Raw genomic sequence first — 17,831 nt, 5'->3', positions numbered from 1 at the left:
ACTTTGACATAGGTTCTGGGGATCTGAATTCACACCACCTGCTAAGCAAACACTTCTACAGAGCCCTAAGAAATTTGTTATGTTTTGTTGTTGTTTGGTTGGTTTGGTTTGTTTTCAAGAAAGGGTTTCTCTGTGCAGCCCTGGCCATCCTGGAACACACTCTGTAGACCAGGCTTGCCTCTAACTCAGAGATCCTTCTGCCTCTGCCTCATGAGTGCAGGGATTAAAGCTGAGTCACCACCATAGCTAAGAAATTTGTTTTTAAAACTCATTAGTTACAGTCTATCCTATGATTAAACTACACATCTTTGTTTTAAAAGAAAAAAATATATAAAAATCACTAGAACAAGGTCTAGTGGCAAGGTCTGTAGTTTCTGCAACTTGGGAAGTAGTGGCAGTAGGACCAGAAGTTCAATAACCTTCAGCCACACAGGTTCAAGGCCAGTCTAGGCAGTATTTCTAAACAAAAACAAAAACAAACAAACAAAAAAACCCCACAGTGGTTAAGAGCACAAACTGCTTGTCCAGAGGATCTGAATTCTGCTCCCAACACATAGGTAGCTTACAATTGGCTCCAGCTCCAGCCAATTCTAGTTTCTTCTGGCACCAGCATTCCTATGCACATACTACCATCTCATGTTTCATGATTAAAATAATACATTTTCAGAAAAAGAAAACACTACTAAAATTGATAATTAAGAAAAATGTGCAATGCTTGTTTTTGTGGGGTTCAGTTTCCCAGAGCATACAGGGATTTTCTTAAACCCCAGTATCAATCTGGAGAAAAACTGGCCTTGGTGCTATTCTTTCTCAAGGGACAACTCAAAATCAAAATTCTGCCTACAGATGTTCCTGACAACAAGTACAAAGAATGTAAACAATAATCACTAAGTAATAATTAATGTATAACCATATATGAAGCTCCAAGACCAGGTCAGTCTACAGTATTACTCCTCCCCTGTTATAAAACATCACTTCCAGGTCCTGAAATAACGTTAGGTTACGGGCAACAGCAGTAGAACTTCAGACAACCTAACCACCCACTCAAAGCTCCAAATCTGACAATAATTTCAGTGGTTACAAGAAATCTATCCATTTGCTGCAATGTAGCCCTAAATTATTTTTTCTAATGGGTGTTATCACTCTGGCATAATAGGTTTGATTGGCAGTTGTAGAAATAAATATTTTCAGGTTTTACATTAAGATTTCAGGTAAAAATGTTTATAGTTTTATCTAGAATGAAGATACAAGTAATGTCAAAGCAGCTAGACTGTTCTCAACATGAAATCACTGGTTAAGGGCTTAAGCTGTAAGCAGTGTTCATCTGCCTCCCAAGTACTCCCTCACAGACATTACTTATCTGATGAGGGCTACAAAGCACTTACTATGTGTCAGACACCAGAGATAGAGACTAGAGAGAAACAGCAGACTTGACCACTGCACTTATGGAGCAGGGGGTTTATGGGAGAGGCAGTTGCATAAAGTCTGGTCTCTTGGCATCACCCACCCTCTTTATTGTATAGCTACCCCCTTTTCTTGACCTTACAGGTGACAGTCAACAGAACATGACAAAGGTGTAAAAGGCACAATTCCTCAGTAACATTCTGTCACGTGAGACCTCTCAGTCAAGTGAAGACAAAAATGGTCAACGAAAGAGACTCACAAGGGCCTTGAAGCAAGCAGTGATGCAGCAAGGACCACGAGCTCAACACTGAGACTGTCTTGGCCATTAGTTAGGAGCTGTGAGGAACACAGCCTACCAACAACCTAAGCTGCTCAGAAACTCACCACCAGCTCGCAGCTTCATTTCAACTCTGAGATCATGTGGAGGAACCCAGCTGGAGCCTGCCTCCTGCCTCTGAGAGTCCTAAGCTTGTACTGCTTTAAGTCATGCAGTAAACACAAATGTAAAGCACAGAGAGCTCTCTCTACAACCTGGTTCCACTATCAGCCCTTCTCCCCTCCACCTCCTGCAACTCTCAATAACTCTGTGTATTTTCTGGTCTTTAAAGGGTGATGATGTAGCTCCTGGTTATGAGATCTGCTCTTCTCCTACACAGCCAAACCTTCCCTAAAGTCCAACACAAGCATCTCACCCCCGCAAACTCTTCTCCGAGTCTTAGGGCCCACATGGTTTCACAGGCACCTTATTTCTGCCTTCAGTATTTAGCTGTAGGGACATCATTTCTAAGGAACTATCTGCTCCAAACTGATGCAACTCTTGATTCAGTAAAGTGGTTGTTTTATGAAGGTGTCAATCTCCCTCTTCTTAAATCACCTGCTGAAGACACAACAGTGGCAACGGTTTCAGACATCTGGCAATTGCCAACCCTATCTATGGCTGTCACACTGGGGATGGGTGCTACTAATAAGGGGATGGCCAATCATGCCACAGTACACAGGGAAACACCCACCACAAAGAACTGTAGCATCAAAATGTCAGTATCAACAATGCTGAGGCCAAGAAACCTTAATTTGTGACTCGAAAAGACATCTGTGGTCACTTCTAATTCCCTTAGAATCATTTCTTACTAAACCAAAGAACTTTGCTACTAAAATCTAAACTCAAAACTTCTGCAATCTAAACAATTCCTACTATCTGTGTTCTGATAGATTAATATACTAGGAAGACCTAGAGCTCAAATCACTATTACAGTAAACTGCAAGTCAGGCATAGTGGTGTATCCCTTTAAGCCAAACACTAGGGAGATAGAGGAAGGCAGATCTCTCTGCGAGTTCAAGGCCAAGTCCAGTCTCTGTAAAGAGTTCCAGGACAGCCAGGGCTACACAGTGAGAATCTGTCTTTAAAAAAAAAAAAAAAAAAAAAAGCCAGGCTGGGTACGTCAATCAATGGGTAAGTGATCACTTTCCTGCATGAAATGCTGGTTTGATCCTCACACTGCATAAATCAGACACAGTAGTGCATGCCTATAATCATGGTGCTTGGGTGGTGAATACCAAAGGATCAGATGTTCAAGGTCACCATTGGCACTTAGCAAGTTCACAGCACTTGGACTGCCAGAGACCACTATAAACAAAACAAACAAACAAACAAAAATCACAAGTTGCATTTCCTCATCCTTTTTCTACAAAGCCCATCTGCCTGTCTGGGATGATGGCTCGGCTGATAAAGTACTTTAATAGTCGTGAAAGAATGAAGACCTGGGAGCACGCCTATAATCTCAGCACTTGGGGGAGGAGGGAGCACAGCAGAATCATGAGGATTTACATGGATTGCTGGCATGCCAATTCAGCCGAATATGTGAGCCCCAGGTTCAGTGAGAAAGACTCTATCAAAGTGACTCTCAATCTTTCTAATGCCATGTCCCTTTAGTACAGTTCCTAATGTTGTGGTGACTCCCAACCATAAAATCATTTTCATTGTTACTTCATAACTGTAATTTTGCTACTGCTATGAATCAGAATGTAAATATCTGTGTTTTCCGGTGGTCTTAGGTGACCTCTGTGAAAGGGCGGTTTGACCCCAAAAGGGGTTTCCATCCACAGGCTGAGAATCACCACTCTATCTCAAATGATAAGAAAATACCCAACATTCTTTACATACAAGTGAACATCCATAAACACACATACACTTCTTTTTTTTTTTAAATTAAAGCCTGCCTGCCTTTCTTTACTTGGGTGCCTCTTACTCATTATTCAAAAATCCAGCTCCATGGTCAAATCTTTCAGGAACTTTCTAATGAGTCCCACATTAGCTGTTCCTTTAAATTTCCACTGCACTGCACTGCATGGCCTGTCTATCTCTAAGTAATGAATCCATCCATAATAGTCACTAAGTACTGAATGGGTACATTCAGAAACTATGCACTGTAGGTCAACATCTGTCAGGCACTCCTCTAGATACAGAACACACAGTGTGCACATATACCCACAGTCCTGCGTTCATGGAGCTCATGTTCTAACGAGACCAGTCAAACAAACAAAACATGTATACTACAGCAACTAGAAGCACTGTGGAGCACAGCACAGAAGTGAGCCACACTAGATGGAGTACTAGATTGCCACTGCAAACAAAATAGCACCAGAGTGGTTCATTGCGGAGTTTCTGACAAGGGAAAGCCATGTACATATGAACACTGAGGAAAAAGAGTTGCCAAGCTAAGGCTGTTGGCACATGCCTGCCACAATTCAAGTACGCTGGAGTCCTGCAAGAGGGACAAGCAGCATGGGGTAAGAGCTAGAAAAGTAGGACAAATCCTTACAGAAAAATGAGGAGGCAATGGAGAGTTATGAAAAGAGAAGCACAATAGGATATAACACACATTAAAGGGATCTCTCTGGAGTCAGCAAGATGGCTTAGCAAGCAAAGGCACTTGCCACCAAGACTGACATGGTTGAAAGAGATGACTCCCTCAAGTTGTCCTCTGACCCCCAGATGAGCACTGTGGCATGTGTGAACCACAGAGGAAACCTGAACTCCAGTTCACCAACTATCAGAGCCCCAACTGTATGGTTTGGACAAGTCACTTCTCTTGTTCACAAAACTATGACGTAGATTCTACTACTATCCATGTTCCACAGATCAATAAACAGGCAGACTTGCCAAAAGCCACACAAGGAAGAGGTAGAGCCATGATAAAGCCCCGGTAGGCTGGCTCCAGCACTCTGCCATGAAACCACACATTCTTTCCCTAAGTCTACTTACCACACTCTTGAACCTACTGTACACACTAAGGCACAAACATCTGTCTGTGCCTCCCACACAGGGAATCAGGGTAACAAGTGCTCAGCTGCAGTCCTCATCCATAAGGGGAAATTCAGACAGTGGAGAAAACACAAGAATATAAATGGTCACCATAAAGCATGACAGTCACACTGGATTTCTATAGTGTGCTACAGAATCACAACAAACAGATGGCTAAGTGAAATTGGCTGCTCACACAAGGCTTCCCAAGACATAAGTGTGAGCAAGACAATGAAAGTCATCACTTCAATTTACCCACCTGAAGAGCAGTCGCAAAAGAGCTGACACTGCTCTGTAATGCTGGCTCCTTGATCAGAAAGTTTGCAATAAAATCCCCCTTTCCGTGGATGGTATGGAATCAAAGACAGGATCCTTATAGTGAGACAACTCAAGGAAAGGGGGAGTGGGGTCAACAGGAAGCAGGTCTGAGGGGCTGAGAACAATCAAGTATAAAGCTGCTTAGGTCCAAATCTGGATTTGGCACTCACTATAGGGTCTGTGGAGAATAACAACCCCTATGGTTATTACCTCATCTGGAAATGGGAATCATTTTGATGGCTACACAGAATGGGAAAGACTGACTAAATAAATGAATGTTATGTACTTATGATACTGCCTGGCCCATGACAGGCACTACCCAGATGCCTATTATTACTGTTGCTATTATTCCCTGGTTTATGATGAATCTGCAACGATGAGAAAGAAGATGGAATAGTTAATAGGCCAAGCAGCAACCTTCAATACAGTCTGTACTAAAGCAAGAAATAGCAGACCATGTATTTATTAACTAAACTTACACAGAGTTCAAAGTTGCTGATTAAATTAGCATTTCAAAGACTGCTAGGGTATCACATTACACAGAAGATTCAACTAATGGACAAGGCAGAAGACTGCGGTGAATCTGTGACAACAGCCCAAGGAAGAGAGGTTGAAGTCTCAAGTGAAGCCACAAGATGCTTTCGTAAACTCAGGAACCATTCCAGAGATAAAAAGGAGAACTTGGTAACTGAGTGAATGCAGAAGGGAACATTTACACTGTCAACAATGAAACACAGGTCACAGAAATGCCTTAGCAGGTAAAGACGCTTTCTGCCAAGACTCATCTGAGTTTGATCCCCAGAGCCCACATAACACAGAACTGACTCTTGAAAGTTGTTTTCTGACCTCTATGTATGTGATACACAAACTTTTTAAATGAGTTTTAACAGGAGCAGGTTAACAGATGGGGGTGGAGGTGCAGATAACAAATTAATTTTAGACACAATGAACTTGAAAATGGACTATCCAAAGACATCAGCAAGACCCAAATTACACTTGTAATACTAGTTCTTTGGAGGCAGAGGCAGGAACGTCACATGTTTGAGACCAATTTGAGCTATACAGCTAAACCACTGGGGGTAGGAGGGAGACACACCTGTAGCTCTGGAGAAAACTGAGAAAATCTGAAAGACATCAACATACATGTGACAGATGAATTCATAAGTGAATGAGCTTGACCAGGGAATATGTACGGCAAGAAAGCCCAAGAAACAACAACAGAATAAATATAGGCTCACAAGCATGAAGCCCTACGAAGAAAACCCAGAAGCTGTATTAGACACACACAAACACACAGAGAGAGAGACTGAGACAGAGTAAGAGACAGACAGGCAGACTGACACATGCACACATGCACATACACACAGACTCACATGTGTACATACACACACACATACACTCTGCCTGTATTCAAGCATGCTACATAAACTTCTAAATTCTAAGAGTTCCTCTCTTCACAGGCTTGGAAGCTCACACTGTTCCCTGTAAGAAAGAAGTTCCCAGTGGATCGTCCTTGTGAGGAAATCACAACGAACCTTTTTTGGCTTCCACCACTGTACAACAGAGCCTCGTAAAGATATGCTGGGAGTGTAAGCATGGTACAATCACTATGGGAGACAACTGGGCAGAGCCTCACAGAGTTACCATGTGAGCAGTAGGCTCAACATGCACGCTAGAGAACTGAACATACATGTTCACATACAAGTTTGTTCACACATATGCAAAACAGCATAATAATCAAAAAGGCCAACTGGTGAAAGGATAAACAAGAGGTGGCACACACATAGGGAGAGAAAGGAAAGCCACAGATTACAACTCTATTTCTATAAAAGGCTGACAAGAAGCAAAACCATAGAGATGCAAATCAGAGCAGTAAATGTCAGGAGTAGAGGGAGAGAAGTGGGGACAGGATACAGGACAGGGGAGAATGACACACGACTGGGGTCTGGCTGTTCTAAACAGACAGTGGTAATGAACAAAAAGCTTTGCAAATATATGAATTGTACCCTAGAAAGGGTGAATGCTATGGTATGTGACTCATACATATCTCAATAAAAAAGAAAAGGAGTACAGACAAGGAAGGCTAGAATCCATACTACTTCTGTGGTGGTTTGAATAAAAATGGCTCCCCACAGGCTCATAGGGAGTGGCGCTATTAGGTGTGTCCTTGTTTGAGAACTTGTGTCACTGAAGATGGGCTTTGAGGTTTCTGAAACTCAAGCCAGACCCATTGTGTCTGTCTCTCTTTCTCTCTCACTTCCCGAGGCCTGTCGATCACTATGTCTGCCTGTGGGCTGCCATGCTTCCTGCCTCAACAATCATAATGGACTAAACCTCTGAACTGCAAACCAGACCCAATTAAAGGTTTTCCTTACAAGAGTTGTGGTCATAGTGTCTCTTCAGATGAACAGAAACCGTAAGACAACATCCAAGACCTTTTCTGGTTCCAGTGACTCTAACCTAAAAGTATCAATGATGTTCTTCTCTGTGTTGAACTAACAAGAATAATCAAAACCTTAACCTGTAAAATGAGTTGGTGCCAGCAAGCAGGTAGGAAATCACTTGGACAGAAACACAAGGCTCCAAGTCTTCTTCCCTGGAGGAAGAGAACTGTGAAATACATCAGTGAGGAGGGAGCACATCCAGTTTCTAGCTGAGGTAGACTAATCCCAATGCCCAAGTCCAGCAGCACATCTGACTTTCAAGAAAAATGCCCATGTGTAAGAGCATCAGCACTCTGGCCTGAGAAGTCAGAGAGGTGATACACTGCCTCGGTCAGCAGTCCAGGAGAAATTTGGTTTGGGATAAGTCAGATGACAAGAAACAAGAAGGGTAAAGGGTAAAGTAAAACGCAAAGGCTGTGCATGGGATCCCACCAACCAGATGCTGAGAAAAAGTGCGGTTTCTCTAGATCTCAGCTCCTCCCAGTCTCAAAAAGCTGCTGCCCACTACAGGGCTCCAATCCAATATTCCAAAGTTCATATCCTTCTCAAATATTAGCTAATAGCGTTTTAAGAAAATTAGCTACTAGTGTTGTTTCCTTGGAGTTAAAATGGGAATAAGACTTTGGCCTCATATCTATGATACACTTTGACATTGACTGTGTCAATTTGTACATTTGGAAAAAGGAGTCTTTACTCCTTCCTTTCCATGGATCCCAAAGGCATTTAATCAGAATCTTGTGCAATCTAGCTCTTTTCTCTCAAGAACTTATCCGCTTCTCATTATTTCAATAACCTAAGCAAGCCACAGGCTCTCACCTAAGCTATTATAACTGCTTCCTAACTTGTTCTAAAGTCTTTCACTGACTTCCTGAACTCCATCCTAACTCTGAACCTTGTCTGCCCGGCAGCATCACTTCCCACCCATCCTTTAGTGCTTTCCCTCCACACAGAACTACTTCAGTAGTATTCACTCAACCTTCATCCATACAGAAACTTCTCTCTGGAAATTTTCTGCCCTGTCACCCAGCTTCTTCACCCTTCTGAGTACTGTTTAGCACATACCTTTAATCTCAGAACCTGGAAGACAAGAAGCAAGTGGATCTCTGTGAGTTCAAGGCCAGCCTGATCTACACAGTGAGTTCCAGGCCTCCCAGGGCTACATAGAAAGACCCTATATATTGGTTTCTCAAAAAGAGAAAGAAAAAGGCAGCAGCTAAACTACTGCTTAGAGCAGTGGTTGTCAACCCATGGTTGGGGGTCAAACAATCCTTTCACAGGGGTCTCCTACAACTACCAGAAAGCACAGCTATTTATGTTACGACTCATAACAGTAGCAAAATTACAGTTATGAAGTAGCAACAAAAATAATTTTATGGTTGGGGGTCACCAAAACATGAAGCATCATATTAAAGGGTCACATCATTAAGAAGGTTGAGAACCACTGGCTTAGAGAAAGGCTCTGAAATGGAAAGGTAGGGAAGGCACCTATGATACAAACTATAGGCACTATACTGAGAAAGGAAATGATGCCCCCCCGCCCCGCCCCTAAAAAGAATGTTAGACACAATGCATAGTCCAAATACCAATGTAAGGATACTACGAAATACTTCAAATTCCAAAAGGACTCGGGCTAAAGAATGGTTTAAAAAAATGTCCCCAGCAAAGACCAAGGGACAGAAGGTACAAGTGAAATAAAGCCGGATTCATGACTGAGGGAGTGGATATACTTGTTCTCAAGTCACTGAGCAAGCTTCAGTTTCTCAACTACAAATGAAAAGAGTGCATCATTTCAATACAACTAAAGCTAAGCCCCATGCCTAGTTTAGGGCACACACATCTGTCATACTTCACATTCAGATTTTGCATTTTGGGCTTTAGACCAACAATCTGGATTCTTATGTGTTTGTTGCCTATGGTAATAGAAGTTCTATCAATTCAGAATTTTCACAGTCTCTTTGGGATTGTGGCCATTCTTTAGTTTTGTTCATATCTTAGCTCAGCAACTTCAGTGAGTTATCAAAGCTTCATTAGCTTGTAAACAAACTGTTTCTCAGATAAACTCAATTGCTCCACACAAGTAGCTTAAGCAAATAAATAAGTACAAAACAGGCAGAGATTATAAATTAGGGCAGACAAATCTGTATCTAGCCCCACACTGGTAAAGAGCATTCTATCAATATAGTGAAATGCTAATCTCCTAATTAACAACCTAATTAGGTAATTATGGCTTTGCAGAGGGATGCCGAAATGAAATATGACAACATGGTCACCTCTTTATATGGCACCTGTGGGCCTTTTCAGCTGTCATCCTGAAGAGTGCAGTATCAATTTGAGCAGATGACAAAGTGCTGTCATTTTTCATTCTGATAATACACAGAATGCTTTGGACAGAGCAGTTTACAAAGGAAACAACTTGCCTGGTATTTTTCTGATTTAAATATGCTCACACACTTGTTAAATTTTGTGCATGATTTGGTATCACATACAGGAAAATTACCGTGCACAGTTAAAAAACTCACCTAACTGGCCATAGCACTTAATGTGCAAGCTGATATTATTTCAGTTATGAAATATATAATTGGAAGAGTCTAATATAATTCACCATGTCATTTTAATATTCATACTTTACTGACACTAGAAAAATTAATATCTAAACAAACTTTTGCTTTCAATTTTTTTCTTACAAAATAATAAAGATGGAATTTGCTCTTGTGAAAGTAACTTAAAATGGAGACCACCCTGAGCAGACAGAGTCATTTAGACCACATAGGCAACTTTAACCTTGCCTAACTTGTAAACACAAGCAAAACTGACTTGATCTATTTCTTGTAAATGCTTGCCTACATTACAGTAAAACAGAATCTAAGCTCGGCCAGTCAACCACAGCTACATCTAACTCTGTAGCTAGGGAATCTTTGAAGAGATAGGACAGGACAACTGTGTAACCACAACCAAATATTTTCTTTGCTTTTCTTCACTCTTACTATAAAAATTTCACTTTGCCTTTCTTAATAGAGTAGCCGAACCACTTATGGTTTAGAGTCCCTCAACCCATGAGCCATTAGGAAAATGAGGGTTCAGTGGGTAGGGAACTTGCTGCCAGGCCTAATAACGAGCTCAATCCCTGGAAGGCCAGAATTGACTCTAAAGTTGTCCTCTGACCTCCACACTCAGGAACCATGGCACATGGTTCACCCACACTTGCACATCACACAAGAAAGTAAACAAAACTATGTTGTACCCTGGTTAGCCTTTGCTTTACACTTGTATGACCCCACCCCCACCAATTTTAACAACTTAACAGTCAGACAGGTCAGACATCAACTTTTGCCAGCAATAAACAGTTTCACCGAATCTTTAAACTTCGTATCACAAAGTTATACCTACAATCATTCACTCACAAATAATGAAAAACGACTTTCTGTAAGCATTAAAAGCAAATGATTAAGGAGAATGGACAAATCAAGGCAAAAACTGCTACTGGTGGCCCAGACAATGAGGCCCTGCCCTAGCTTTGGTTTCTGCACCCGACAAACATTCCTTGCTCTAGTCACTTCTAAGGATAGTAATTGTTTTCTTTTCTTTTTAGTATTGTTTTTCTTTTTGGCTTTTCAAGACAAGGTTTCTCTGTGTAGCTCTGGCTATCCTGGAACTCACTCTATAGACCAGGCTGGCCGCAAACTCACAGAGATTCGTCTGCCTCTGCCTCCTAGGTGCTGGGATTAAAGGCATTTGCCACCATGCCCAGCTTTAATGTAAGTTTCTAATGTTACTCAGCAGATCAACTTATTTAACCACCCAAAAACAGCATACTGAAACTTGTCTCAATAGAACATAGCAGTCATTTATGCTAAGTAAGTCACAAATCAAAATTACAGTGATTAATCTCAGGATCCAGATGTAAAAAAATTCTTATTCACTCATAACTACCTAGTCAGTCCTGAATGTCCTGTGTCCCTGTAGCAGACCCTGCATCTCTCCAGAAGCACTGCAGTTCATATAAGGTACTTACACGGTCACTTAGTTCTCACAAGGACTGTAGGCTGGCATCCCTACCACTCTGCAGACTGTTAGGTCACACGGTCAGTGGTGGACAACCTATAAAAAACCCAGGGGAGTGTGGTTTCAAGCTTCGGCTCCATACTGTTTCAGTACTCAAGCTGCACCACTAAGCGTCCTGGATGTCAGCAACTGAAGTTCCTATCAAAAAGCTGCTGTTTTCAAGGGCTGGGAAGATGGCTCAGAAGCTCAGAGGACTGGGTTCAGTTCTTAGCATCCACATGGCAGTTCACAACTGTGTTTAACTCCAGCTCCAGGGGACACAATGTCCTCTTCCAGCCCCCAAGGGAACTAAACCCATGGAAGGCACATATATACATGCAGGTAAAATATGTACATAAAACAAAAAGTTCATCTTTAAAACGAGCTACAAAAGAAACACATTTTTTCAAATGATTTTCTACTAATTCCCCGCTGAAGCAGAACTTACTTACAGCACAGTACCTTAAAACAAGGCAGTGGGGGCGATTGCTAAATACTGTTGTTCCTTTGAAGCTATGGGCCTTCAGCCAACTTATCTGTACCAATAGCAGAAGCACAGTCATGAAAACACGCTGGAAACATGAAAACACACATTTAGGGGGATCTGACATAACAGTCAATTTATTTCTCAAGCAATCACAATAACTCCAGAAGTGACTCAAACACCTTTCTGCAAAATTTCAAGTTTGTTTTTTTAAGTGGTTCCTCTCCATTTTCTCATTTTTGATTTTTTAAAACTATCTTCTACTTTCAGTTCAAATTTTAGGCTTCCTATCTTACATCCATTTCCCTGATACACCCAGATTGCTTCCAAGTAAAGCTAATAAATTCTGAATGACTGCTTAGGATTTATTCTCTTCATTTTTATATTTCATATTATTTATTTATATAATACAGTATGAATAAAAACAAGACCAGTATTTCTTCAATTTTCACCTAGTGAAAGAGGGGGATTTAAATAACAATAAATTGAAGTCTTAGGCTGGGAACTCCTTGACCATATTTCTCTTACCCTGCTGGGTGACTCTCTGTCCCCTTTCAATCTTGAGGCAAGAACAGAGGATACAGGCAGGACATGGCCTGGCATGCAGAGAGAAGGAACAGCAAGAGAGTACCCTGCTGTGTAACTCTAACTAAGCACAGCAGCTCCTGAAAAGACTTCAGCAAGACTTGATTTTCACTATTCACCATCCAGAGAGGGAAAGATCCAAATATCCGGAAATGATTTGCCCAGACCTCAAAAGTGTTGCCCAGCGAAGCTTATCCTGAAGGTGAGTCCCTCTCTGAGAAGACACTTTCTACAAAGCTGTGCTTTTCTGGCTGCCAAATTTTCATCTCAATAAGTTCTACCTGCTCTCCTGTGTAATTCCACCCACTATAAAGGGCTGTGAGGGCAAAGGGAACATGGTCCACAGAACTTACTGAAGGAACATCACTTTGTGGTATTACGAAGAAGGCCAGGGAAGACAAACTGATGGTGTTTACAGTGAGACAAGCACCAAATCCAAGTATCACAAGGTCTCCTCATCCCTTCAAAATTTAGCCTGATGGCATGAGAAAATCATACACTGGCCACTCTGAGAACTAGATTGGCAAGAATTAAAATACTCCTCTCTCTAGCAATTTCCCAGACTTCTGTGTTTCTAAGACAAGGTTTCTTTCTGTAAACACAAGGTCAGGGCACCTTCAGTGGGAAATGTAACAGACTTCTCTGTCACGTGGCAATCTGACATCTGGCTGCATCCTTAATAGTAAGGCTGGAATAACCTATCTCTAAGATCTTGTAAACCCACTGAACTGGAACAGTTTTCAAAGTCTTCAGTTGAGTCAACAAGCAAAATACACCCACTCTAAAAACAAAACAAAACAAACACTCCTGAAACAGTAGATTAGCTGATGGGCCCTGAGTGCCGAGACCACTAGCCAGCGGTAGCACGCTGGCGCTCTGCACACAGCTGGCTCCTCTTTGTAGCATTTCAATCAGGTGCACATTCAGACAGCAAGAACAAGCAATCTGGCACAGGACTGAAGAGGCTGGCAGAAATCCTTTAGCTCAAAATATCAATTGTATAAAACTCAGCAAACTTCTTTTTCTTTTGTTTACTTTTTGGTTCCTCACTCATGCTAAGTACTAACTCTACCACTGAGCTGCACCCACCCCAAGAAGTTATTTATCTTTTCCATGCCCTAGTGCCCTCATCTATAAAACCAGGGTGATGCTCACACCTTCCCTCACAGGGACAGACCCTGGGGCAGCACATACAGAACGTGCTACTTCATCTACACACATTTTCCCCACTGGAATGCCAATGGCCACAACGTGGGGACCTGGCTTTATTCCCAGTGGCATCTCAAAGGCCTAACATTTTGCCTGTAACTGCTGAATGAATCACAGACCCTCCAAGTCTTTATCAACTGGCAAGTCAGGGTAGAAACTGAAACTGATCTTGACTGCCTGGCATTCGTGCTCTCAGAATCTAGCCCTTCCACTTGACCTCTCAAAATGGCTAAAAGCAGCAATGGCAATATCCTAGTGATATGCCTGGAACTTTTTGTAATTTGATTTGAGTAAGACTTCATAGGACACTGACTTCCAACAAATTATCTAACAGCTGAAAAACATGTGCAATGACTTGGTTTTACTCCACTAGAAACCCACTCACCCTCTGGGACCACATCCAAGAGATGCTGTAGCTGTCATTAGGTGAACCTGACAATTGGAAGGTTGAGAATTCCTTATTCAAAATGTTTGGGGCCAGAAGTGGTTTCGGATTTTTCTGAGTTTTGGAGCCAGTTCACAGACTTCACTAGATGAGCATTACGAACTTGAACATCCCAAATCTGAAGTGTTGCTTAGAAAGATCAGCTTAGGGTGCTTGGTTTCTTTTCTTCTTTTTTTCCTTTTTTATGGGGGAGGGGGAGTGGAGACAGGGTTTCCCTGTGTAGATTTGGCCATCCTGAAACTCAGGCTGTAGACCAGGCTGACTTTAAACTCACAAAGATCCATCTGCCTCTGTCTCCCAAGTGCTAAAATTAAAGGCATGAGCCACCACCGCCTGCTAACAAATATTTTTTTTATGTGTATGCATGTTGTCTGAACGTATGCCTGCATGCCAGAAGAGAGCATCAGATCCCATTATAGATGGTTGTGAGCTACCATGCAGGTACTGGGAACTGAACCCAGGTCCTCTATAAGAGCCTCCTGAGCTCTGAACTGCTGGAATAGCTCTCCAGCCCAACATGTCTTTTTTTTTTTTAAAGGGGGTTTCCCTAACGCCCAGGCTAGCCTCAAGCAATCTGTGCAAGTACTCTGATGTCTCAGGCTGTCATGCAGCAGGCCTGCACCACAGGACCTTGCCTTGTCTGCCTTTAAGGAGTTTCTTGCTGTCCATTTTAACATTCTTTTTCCTCTTACTCTGCCGTTTCAATATGTACCTGCATAGAGTGCTATAGAAAGAAAGAAGGCAAGACTTGGCTCTGTCTCATACCAGTTGTGTAATTATCCTATGTCTTCCTGTCTATAAGTTTTAGTTAAAATGATTAAATGAGAAAAACTAAAGTTCAATTTACCTTGCATTATGCTCATTCCCTTGACCAGAAGTCATTTCTCAAAAGCTAACACTGCACTACCCCCACTCCTGAGAAACTCCTCATGCCGGTGCCTGTCACCGCACTGAAGGGACAACTTCCCTCTCATAGCACAAAATGACAATCTTTGGTTTGGGGTTTTGTTTTGTTGGGGGTTTTTTGAGACAGGGTTTCTCTGTGGCTTTGGAGCCTGTCCTGGAACTAGCTCTTGTAGACCAGACTGGCCTCGAACTCACAGAGATCTGCCTGCCTCTGCCTACCAATTGCTGAGTTTAAAGACATGCACCACCACTGCCCGGCGACAGAGTCTTCTTTAACTGTACGACAGTGCCTGACCTATATCTACACACAATAAATGCTTGCTAAAAAATAAAAAATAAATAAAAAAAAAATAAATGCTTGCTAGATCAAATGACTATAAATAACAAGCGTTTATAGGGTTCTAGGTAAGAAATCATCCCCAGGGCTAGAGACACAGTTTAGCAGTTAAGAGACAGGACTGCTCTTGTGGAGGACCCAAGTTCAGTTCCCAGCACCCACATGTCCCTCACAAGCATCAGTGGCTCCAGCCCTAGGCATCTGACACCCTCTTCTGCTTTTCTCACCGCTGAAAGCAACTGCCCTCACACAAACCCCACATGGACACATATATTTAAAAGATAATTCTTAAGAAAGAAGTAAAGAAAGAAATCATTAGACGCTGGATTGTCCCTAATTGGTTAAGCAAGACCACCTACAGTTGAACCGTGGGAAGCATAAATAATGTGTTAAAAACCAAAACCCAGGAAGCTTCTAGATGAGGCAAGGTAAACTTTCTTTTTTCAGTACTTGGGAACAAATCAAAAGTGATCTGAGATCTTACTTATCCAGAGGGAGGCTATAATGGGGACTTTAATAAGCTTAGCTGCAGAAACTAGCCAGGAGCCATAGGCGCAAAGATGCTATACAGGCACTCTGCACATCTAGTAGCTGACGGCAGATGTGAGCACCCAGCTGAATAGCAAAGAGGCACCTGGTATGCCCCGTCAACCTCAGACTCCAGTGAGTTTGCAGAAGTGGAAGCTGAAAAAGATGGGGGCAATTATCACTGAGCAAGTACTTTCATTGCAGCTAGTGGGGCCCCAAAACACAGGAATAACGCACTTTATTTCTGCTCTGACAGGTGTTCACTGGAGGGACCCATCCCTTCTGTTCGTCAAGTGAATGCCGACGTTTTAACTGATGTGTGTGTCCACGTCACTATTCACACGGCAGAGGGTTTTGGACTTGGCTGTTTGGAGGTTTATAACAAGCATGGTGCTTTGCACGGAGTTGGGGACCGCGACAGTTTCAAATATTTGCAATCATTCAAAGAATGTGTAACAAATTTCTAGGTCCCTGGTTCATCTTACAGTTGGAGTTATACACTTCTTTAAACTCTGGTCTTTTCTTCTTCCCACCCACTCCCAGCTACACAACTCCTGCCACTCCCATAAACAGAAAAACCGGAATCCAAGTTCCCAGCAGCACTCCAGATAGGAAAACAATCTGCAGGACTGGGTCAGGATTGCCCAGGCAATGCTTTGAAGACCTCATTTAACAGAATGGAGCTGGGGCACCGGACCTTGCCGATTCTGGGCCTGAAGCCGCCGGTGCCTGAGGCCCCCCGCTCCCGCCCCCACACCACCAGGTCCACAGCCTCTCCTCACCTAAGTCACACACCCAGCTGTCAGGCTCGGGAAGGGCCAGGAAACGGATGCTCCCAGGCCACCGAGCACGGCCCCGACGGGCGGCCGCTGGGCAGCGCGGGCAGCAGGGTGCTGAGGGCCACAGGGTGCCGCGGGCCAGGGGGCGGCGGCTGGGGCAACCTTTACCTGAAGCTGCTTCCACACTATGGGCCGCCTCGCCCAGGACACGTCCCTGAGGGAGGCCCCGGCTTCCCCACGCCTCTCGGCCCCTGCACCTCGAGGACCGGCGCTTCTACCGGCCGGCTCGGCTGCCGCGCCCCAAACTCGCCCTCATGACCCCGCCGCGCCCCGCCGCCGCCGGCCGGCAACAGCAACCCTGTTACCCCGAGCCGCGACACGACCCGGAACCGCACCCGGCGTACCGGAAGTCCCCGGTCGGGAAGGCGCCTCTGGCTGGGGACGCAGTGCGCAAGCCCCAGAGCCAGGAGCGAGCGCCTCCTGGGGGGCGGGGCGGAGGCGGAGCCTGAGGGACAATTTGCGCACGCGCGCTGCGTCCAGGCCTGTCTGGAACTAGTTAGCTAACTTCTGTCTGCCCTAAACTGTCAGCCCTCTGTAAGCTGTTCTCACTTTTACAGGGCACAGTCCTCAGCTTAACCTCTACGTCAGAAAGAGGAGTTCACTGCAATTATTATTTTCTAGATGGTCATGGTATCAAACTTTTTAAAATTCTTATCTCAACACCCAGATTAGCGCTGCTCTCAGACCCCATCAGAGAAGTTTCACATTGCTGTGGAGAGTGGTTAATATAGAAACTCACAACTGGCCAAAGTGCAGAGGTGGAACGTCTATGGCGTGCTCAACCAAGCTGGGATACATCACACCTCCACTCTGGAAGGCTCAGAGACCATCACGGAACGGAGAACAGAAAGATGGTGAGAGCCAGAGGTCAGGAGCAGACAATATCTTATGGACGTGACAGGCTCTCTGCACTCATGAATTCACAGAAGCTCAGGCTACAAGACCCACATAGGACCAAGCCAGTCAATGTTCTAGAATGGAAGTGGGGAG

At 43.5% G+C, this 17,831-nt stretch overlaps 1 protein-coding gene across 10 annotated transcripts in view; it reads right to left on the bottom strand.

The window, feature by feature from the left end:
• Positions 1 to 17,194, bottom strand: part of Mapkap1 (MAPK associated protein 1) — a 216,558-nt gene extending 199,364 nt beyond the window's left edge. For 3 of the 10 annotated variants that reach the window (XM_075985953.1, XM_075985950.1, XM_075985957.1), the window contains exon 1: positions 16,785 to 17,194. The gene's annotated coding sequence lies outside the window, so the exon portion shown is untranslated. Of the gene's footprint in view, positions 1 to 11,479; positions 11,566 to 16,784 lie in introns of all 10 variants that reach the window. The other 7 variants (XM_075985958.1, XM_075985962.1, XM_075985959.1 and 4 more) reach the window with 5 other exon arrangements.
• Positions 17,195 to 17,831: the final 637 nt, after the last annotated feature.

This window comes from Microtus pennsylvanicus, chromosome 9 (genome assembly GCF_037038515.1).
Source record: "Microtus pennsylvanicus isolate mMicPen1 chromosome 9, mMicPen1.hap1, whole genome shotgun sequence".
Classification (NCBI taxonomy): Eukaryota; Metazoa; Chordata; class Mammalia; order Rodentia; family Cricetidae; genus Microtus; species Microtus pennsylvanicus.
Note: the sequence above shows the minus strand (reverse complement) of the source record. Positions and strands in the feature narration are given on the sequence as shown.